An 8,346-nucleotide genomic window follows, 5' to 3' on the forward strand; every position below is an offset into this window, starting at 1 on the left:
TCTGCAAGGTTCCTCATGCCCAAAGGAAGTGCAGCCCTGGAAGAGTCAGGAATACTGACAAGTGCCCCAGTTCTGGTGAAGCTCAACTGTGTAAAACACTTATGGAGCTAAAATTCCACAGCACTGAGCTGTTGGGTCCCAAATAATAGTGAAGAGAGAGGCAGAAACTCCCCCTGCTGCTGGGGCTGAACTGTCTGCAGTGACTGGGCAGGACTTGGCCCTGATGCCTGAGTGCTCTCCAACCCCCCCAGGCTCGATCCCAGCTGTCAGCCCCTGGCTCCATAACTTGAGAAGAGGGTGTTCCTGCCAGCCCAGCTGCTGTGTTGGTGGTCCTGGGGGCACCTCCTGCCCTGGCCTGCTGTGAATGTGTTTGTGTTGTAGCTCAATAAAGTCCCTTTCAGTGGTGATTGTGTCATTTTTGTGTTAGTTCCTCTCCCCTCTTGCCCTGCCCCGGTGGCTGCATCACTGGCTTGTGCCTAAATGAACTCTTCCCCTGCAGCAGTTCCCTGCTGCTCTCAGAGAGGGTGGAGTTGAGGTCTCTGAGCAAAGGGAAAAAGGATCCATCCAAGGCAGGCCAGTGCTCCCCCCCGCCTTCCTCCAGCCTCCCGTGTTTCCAGTTCCCATCCCTGCTGGACACAGAGCCTGTTCCCAAACAACCCCTGTTCCTGTTCTCTCTCTGTGTCTCCCCTCACACCTCCCCTCCTATAATCTCCAGCCGCCCAGGCCCCTGTTTTTGAGGGGCATTCCTGGGCTGCTGCCCCCCATTCTTTATAAATGAAGTGCCAAGAGCCCCAAGTGCAGAGAGGTCTGCAGGGAATCAGTGCCTAGAGCTGCCTGTGCCTGCCTGTGTTCCTGCAGTTCTCCTTCCTGTTCTCCCTGGGCTGGAGAGACCTGCCTGCCCTGGGTTTATTGGAGCAGAGGGATGGGATTACATTTGTGCAGAAGGTTTGTTCACAGACATGTTTTCTGACAGACAGTGCCATTTCCCTTTTGTCTTTCCCAAGTTTTTCCAAGTGCTGCCCAGCACGGGGATCCATGTGGTGGGACAGTGACTGGCAGCAGGAAGGGGAGCCTTGGCCTCACCTGCCCAGCTCAGGTGGGTGGCACAGAATGGGGGTGGGCTGGCAAGGCATGAACACATTTCTGAGTTCTGGAGTGCCTTGAATCCTTTCCCTGTCAGGTTTCTCTCCCTCATTTCCTGGGCTCCATTGTCCCAGGTGTCTCTTCCTTTGCCCAAAGTCCAATGGCAGAGGATTGACTGACTCCCATGGGAGGTTTGGAATGAAAAGGGTTCTGTTCAAATGGGGCAAGGAATGCAGTAAGAAAGATGAGCCTCCTTTTAGTGCCTGAAGTAGAGAGGAATAAAAATGGTGGAAAAGGTCCCATTTTATTTGTTGTCCCCCCTGGATTTTTCATGGCTAAAACTCTCTAGTGAGCAATTGAAGAGAAGGGTGAAGGGCAGGAGCCTTTGACTTGCCCAGTGCCCTTAATTGCCTTGTTCTCCTCTCTTCCAGGCCAGGCCAAAGCCCTGCTCCAGCCCAGCTCTGCCAAGTGCCCTGGGCTGGGAGCAGCCAAAGGCAAGAGGCTGCAGCCCCGCCGGCCGGGCTGGGGGCTCCTGGTGCTGCCCGTGGGGTGGGGTAAGTCAGAGGGACACGTTTCTCTCCTCCTGCTGTTGGCATTTGCTCCCTGAGCACTGGATATGTAAGGAAGGACGGAGTAGCAGGGAAGGGCAGTGTTTCCAAACTGTCTGAATGTTGCCCCCAGGTTTGGGATGGAGCAGGGATGGGGGTGGTTGGGTTTGGCCTGGGCCGGTCGGGATCAGCCATAAAGGACCCACCAGAGCCCTGAACCCTCACTGGACATGTCCAGCCCCTCAAGTCATTAATTTTCAATAGAGGACAAAGTATTGGTACTTGCTTCTGATCTGTGGAGAATTTCCTTTGGAATGATCAATGCAAAGTATCTCTTTGGGTCTTTTGTTTGTTTGTTTGTTTGTAATTTTCTCTCTGGCTTCAATGAGTTTGGTGTGTTCCTATTAAGGAAGCAGCCTGTTTTTATCTTGAAATTTGGGGTGGTTTGGTTTGTTTAGGTTTTTTTCCCCCCACTGACTCGGGCCATCCGTGCATAGTCCGTGTTGTCCCACAGGACTGTTCTGGTTCTGGGTCAGAGAGAGAGAAGGGAAGTGGCTTTTCCTCATCTGGAATGTTTCCAAGCAGAAGTGGGACATTGTCCTGCCCCTCCCCAAAGCACTGCAGGCACCTGGGAGTAGCTCAGGGCTGGCCCAGTTCTCTGAGACAGAACCATGGTGGAGAGGTTTAAGTATTAATCACATCTCTGGTGTCCCTTGGTTGCAAAGATTGGGTCCTACAGTCCCAGAGCGTTAAGGAAAACAAGGAACTTCTGTTCTTCCTGGCAAACCTTCTGCTATTACTTGTGCAGTGTTTGGGTTCTGTTGTCCGAGTTCCTGTCCAGGATCTTTCTAAGAGAACCTGTTAGAAATGTAGAGGTAGGATTAGAATTTGGGTCTGTTGCCTCCCCAACTGCCTCCAAGTCCTGATGGACTGGAGTGATGAGTGCTTTCAGCCCAGGGTATTTCTTACTATTGTGTGGCTTTCCCTCAGCTGTGGGTGAGGAATTGTGCAGGCAAGGCCTGTGTGCCCGTGGGTGTCTCCCGTGTGTGTCCGTGTGGCAGGGCTGGGACAAGGACTCGTGCAGGGACCCAGCTGGCACTGGAGCTGCTGCCATTCTGAGCCACTGCCAAGGGCTGTGGAGAGACCCTCTGGGAGGCTGTTGCCAGGATTCCATTGGGAGCTGGATCTCCCTCCAGCTGCAGCAGCCAGGGGAGGGTTCTTCCTTGTGCAGCCCAGTGGCTTCTGCTCAGGCTGGCCCAGAGTGGGGCTGGGGCAGGTTCTCCAGGGAACTGGAGCCAGCCCTGAACGGGGCTCTGGAGAGCAGGAGCTGCAGGGACTGAGGTTTGCAAAGCTGGGCTGAAGTTTGTCAAAGCAGCAGAACATTCTCATTCTGGTGGGTTTGTGGAGTCCGTGTTGGTGCCCAGGAGAACTGGGTCAGACTGGGCTTTGTGGTCCGAGAGCTGCCCCCCTAAATTTGGCAGGCTGTGTGTGCTGGCAATGAAGTGCTATCCCAGAGGCTGATGGTTTCTGTCTCCAGGGATGCCCAGGACGCTGCTAATGCCCAGGGATCTGCTCTGGGTCCAGGCTGTCCGTGCTGGAGGGCCCTGGTGGCTGCAGTCCCTGAGCCCACAGAGACAGAGAGAGCCCCGGCCCGAGGGGCCTTTGGCCCCTTGTCCTGAATTTGAGGTGAGCCTGGGAGCGTGTGGAAGGTGAGAATGAGGGCTGTGTTCCAGCCTGACACCGGGAAGGTCAGTGTTTCCCTGGAGGGGGAAGGTTTGGGCCCGCAGGCTGAGTTGGAACAGGACCAGGGCAACAGACGCTGCTGTCTTTTGTTGCCTCCTGAGGTCTTCTGTCCCCCTTGGAGATTTCCTCCCGGGCTGTGGCCCCACAGGGAGCAGAAGGGAAAGCTACCAATGCCATGGGCATTGCCAGCCTTTGTCTCTCTGCTTTGCCATCCAAGCTGGGAATTTGCTGCTGTTGCTGCCGAGGCTGCCCTACCTGGGAGTTGTGTCCTCCTTGCAGCCCTTCCCAGCCCCAGCCATGAGCTCCAGTTGTGCCTCTGTGTGTCTGGGAGTGTTTGCTGGGACTGTGCTTCCAATGCATCATCCCTGAGAAGATCCTGTTGTTCCAGAGCACTGGGGACAGTTTGGGCTTGGCAGCTTCAGAGCTGGATTGGAGCAGTCCCTGAAAAGAATCAGGAGAGTGGAGGTTTGTCCCAGTGGTGCTTTCACACCCCACTGGACAGGCTGGGCTTTGTGTTTGGGGTTGTCCTGTATTTGCTCTGCAGATAATGGGCCCTTCCCAATTCAGCCCAGCAGATCCCAAGGGCTCTGACAGGAATATTTGTTCTTTCCTTCCCTTTGGGATAACTTCATCTCCAAACTGCCATGAGCAATTCCTTAATTTCTCCTGAAGAAAACCAAGTGTCAGAGGCAGTTTGCCAAGGAGGCCAGAAGTGTCTTTGGAGCAGAGAGTGCTGCCAGCTGCGTGTGCCTGTCCCCAGCCTGGCACTGCCCACAGGGACACACTGGGCACTGACCATGAGAGGGAACAAAACCACTGCCTGCCAGAGGGTTTGTCCTGGGCCAGTCAGGCCTGGGGCAGGAATTGGACTGGGCAACTCCATCAGCTGCTCTTCCCTCCCCCACAAAGCCCCATCCCCTGGGCATTAATGACGTGCCCTGTGCCCAGCGCTCCCTGTTCACCCAACTGAAACCAGAGCAAGGCTTGCTTTGCTTGGAACAACTTAAAATAACTTTAAACCAAAATAAATCACTTTTTTCTTCTTTTTTTTCTTTTAGATGCTGGAATTGCCTCTCTGGGTGTGTGCTGAGCTCTGGCTGCAGGGGACTGTCAGGCCTTGGTGGCTGTGAGTTCCTGTTCTTCTCCCTGGGAAACTGGAAAGAGTTATTCATTAGATTGCAGAAATGTAATTTTGAGGGGACCCAGCAACTGTTTGTGTAGGAAAAGGTGAGGTGCTGCAGAGGGGAGGGAGGTGGCATTTTGGAGGGGTCCCACTGAGGGGGGAGTGGAGAGCCTGGGGCTGGAGTGTGAGTTATTAAACAGGGAAGAAGGGAAGGATGCTTGGGAGGGAAACACTCAGGGAATGTGTAGGGATGGAATGGAAATTTGGGGTGTCAGGAAGAGATAATTGGTGATGTAGAGGAAGGGAAATGTTGGGGGTAAGACTTGATCTCATCTGTAGAGGACAGAAGGACCATTTAGAGGTAAAGTGAGGCAGTGAGTGGTGGGCAGGTCGGGAAAATTTGTGTTTGTAAAATTTCAGGTCACCTGTAGCAGAGAGGATGTACCTCCTGATGGACACTGAGACAGTCAGGGGTGGGCAGGAGGGGGGGAAACCTTTGGGGTTAAAACTTGAGGGAACGTCCAGGGCAGAGAGTGAATATTTTGAAGGATAAATGAGGTACTCAGTGGTGGACAGCTGGGGAGTGTTTTAGGGTAAACTTGGGGTAGCCCACAGGGTAGAGAATGAACATGTATTTGTACAGAGGAGCTGATTACATGTGGGTAGGTAAGGAGAATTTTGGGAGTAAAATCTGGGCAATCTGTAGCAGAGTGAATGAATATCTTGGTGTGAAGTGAGGCAGTCAGTGTTGGGCAGGTAGGGAAAAATTCTGTTTGTAAAATTTGAGGTCACGTGGAGCAGAGAGAATGTACATCCTGAGGTAAACTGGGGTAATCAGTTGTGGACTCATAGGGAAAATTGGGAGGGAAATATCTGAGGTAATCTGCATGGTAGAGAATGAATATTGAGAGATGAACATGAGGTACTCAGTGGTGGACTTGTAGGGAAAATTGTGGGGGTCAAATCTGTGGCAATGTGCAGCAGAGAGAAGGAACATTTTGGAATAAAGTGAGGCAGTCAGTAGGGGAGAGGCAGAGAAATTTCTGAGGGTGAAACTTGAGCAAATCTGGAGGGCAGAGAATGAATATTTGGAGGTCCAAAAGAGGCAATCAGGAGTGTGCAGTAGGGAAGACTCTGGGGAGAGAATGACTCTTGTGTTCAAAAAGAGGTAATCAGGAGTGGGCTGGAAGGGGAAAGTTTGGGGGTTAAAAAGGAGGTTCATTCTCTGCAGGGCAGGGAATGAACACACTGAGGTAACCTGAGGTGATGAGTGGTGAGAGACACAGACAATTGTGGGTGTTAAAGTTCAGGTAATCTGCTGGGAAGAGAAGGAACCTGTTGAGGTAAAGATGAGGCACTGGGTGGCAGACAGGTGGGGAGAGGTTTGAGATAAGCCTGAGGTGTGTGTGGGGTGCAGAATGACCCTCTGTAGGTACAAAGGAGCTGGTCAGACGTGGACAGGTAAGGCAGATGTTGGGAGTAAAATGTGGGGCAATCTGTCCCAGAGAGAATGAATCTTTTGGGGTAAGGTGAGGCAGTCAGCAGTGGGCAGGGAGGGAAATCTTTGTTTGTCAAACCTGAGGTAATGTGGAGGAGAGAGAATGCACCTCCTGGGGTAAACTGGGGCAAACAGTAGTGGACAGGTGAGGAGGTTTTGGGGGAAACTTTGAGGTCATCTGTGTGGCAGAGGATGAATGTTTGGAGGTAAAAATGAGGTAATAAGTAGTTTGCAAGCAGGGAAAACTGTGAGGGTAAGTGTGGATGTCACCTAGGGGAGAAAATGAGGCTTTTGAGGTCCAGTGAGGCAGTCAGTGGTGGGCAGGGAGGGAAAATTTGTGTTTGTAAAATCAGAGGTCTTGTGGAGAAGAGAGAATGCACCTCCTGGGGTAAACCTTGCGGACCTGCAGGGAAAATGTGGGGGGTAAAACTTGTGGGAATCTGCAGGGCAGAGAGTGAATCTTCTGAGGTGAAAATGAGTTCCTGGGTGGTGGAGAGGTGGGGAAAGTGTTGAGAGTAAACTGGAGGTGGTGTGCTGGGTAGAGAATGAACATCTTGATGTAGAAGTGAGTTGCTGAGATGTGGAGAGGTCGGGAAAATGCAGTGGGTCCAGAGTGAGGTCACCTGTAGCAGAGAGGATGTACCTCCTGATGGACACTGAGGCAGTCAGGGGTGGGCAGGAGGGGAAACCTTTGGGGGTAAAACTTGAGGGAATGTCCAGGGCAGAGAATGAATATTTTGAAGGATAAATGAGGTACTCAGTGGTGGACAGTTGGGAAGTGTTTTAGGGTAAACTTGGGGTAGCCCACAGGGTAGAGAATGAACATGTATTTGTACAGAGGAGCTGATTACATGTGGGTAGGTAAGGAGAATTTTGGGAGTAAAATCTGTAGCAGAGAGAATGAATACCTTGGGGTAAAGTGAGGCAGTCAGTGATGGGCAAGGAGGGAAAATTTGTGTTTGTAAACGTTGAGGTCACGTGGAGCAGAGAATGTACATCCTGAGGTAAACTGGGGTAATCAGTTGTGGACATATGGGGAAAATTACAGGGGTAAAACTTGAGGTAATGTCCAGGGGACAGAAGGAATATTTTGAGTTAAAACTTGGGGGGTTTTTAAGGAGGTTATCTCCAGGGGAGAGAAAGGACATCAGGAGGTCAACTGAGGTAATCAGTGGTGGCCAGGTGGGGAGATTCAGGGCAGAAATCTCTGAGGTAATCTCCAGGGTCCAGAATGAATCCTGAGAGGTGCAGAGGAGGCAATCAGGAGTGGACACCACAGTGGGCCCAGGGAAGGTTCTGGGGGTAAAATGTGTGGTAGTGTCTGGCAGAGAGAATGAACATTTTGGGATAAACTAAGGCAGTCATCAGTGGACAGGTAAAACTAGAGAAACCCTCCAGGGTGGAGAATGAATATTTGGAGGTCAAAAGGAGGTAGTCAGTGGTGAGCAGGTGGGGGAAGTTTTGAGAGTAAACTTGAGGTGGTCTGTAGGGTAGAGCATGAACATATTTAGGTATACATGAGGTGATCAGCTGTGGAGAGGTAGGGAAATTTTGGGGGTCCCACTTGAGCAAATCTGCAGGGCAGAGCATGAATATTTGGAGGTCCTAAAGAGGTAATCAGGAGTGTGCAGGTAGGGAAGACTCTGGGATTTAAAAGGTAGGTAAACTCAGGGAGAGAATGACTCAATTTTGTGTTCAAAAAGAGGTAATCAGGAGTGGGCTGGAAGGGGAAAGTTTGGGGGTTAAAAAGGAGCTTCATTCTCTGCAGGGCAGGGAATGAACACACTGAGGTAACCTGATGTGATGAGTGGTGACAGACAGACAGTTGTGGGTGTTAAAGTTCAGGTAACCTGCTGGGAAGAGAAGGAACCTGTTGAGGTGAACTGAGGGTCTCTGCAGTGGCCAAGCAGGGAAATGTTGGGCTGATCCCTGAGTTGCTCCTGTGTGGGGCGGCTGCAGCGAGGCCGAGCCCTGGCCCTGATTTGCCAGCCATGGGCAGGGGGCTCTGTGCCAGCCGGGGGAGCAGCGGGGCCCCCGTGGCAGAGAGGGCAGGGGGGCTGTGGAGCTGCCCCGGGGGGAGCGGGGGGTCCTTTCCTGGGCCGCCTCCAGCCCCCCTCGATCCCCGGGGCTGCGCTGCCCCCCGAGGCTGTTTGGGGCAGAGAGTGCTGCCAGCTGCGTGTGCCTGTCCCCAGCCTGGCACTGCCCACAGGGACACACGGGGCACTGACCATGAGAGGGAACAAAACCACTGCCTGCCAGAGGGTTTGTCCTGGGCCAGTCAGGCCTGGGGCAGGAATTGGACTGGGCAACTCCATCAGCTGCTCTTCCCTCCCCCACAAAGCCCCATCCCC

The sequence above is a fragment of the Pseudopipra pipra genome, unplaced genomic scaffold, assembly GCF_036250125.1.
Source record: "Pseudopipra pipra isolate bDixPip1 unplaced genomic scaffold, bDixPip1.hap1 HAP1_SCAFFOLD_423, whole genome shotgun sequence".
NCBI lineage: Eukaryota > Metazoa > Chordata > Aves > Passeriformes > Pipridae > Pseudopipra > Pseudopipra pipra.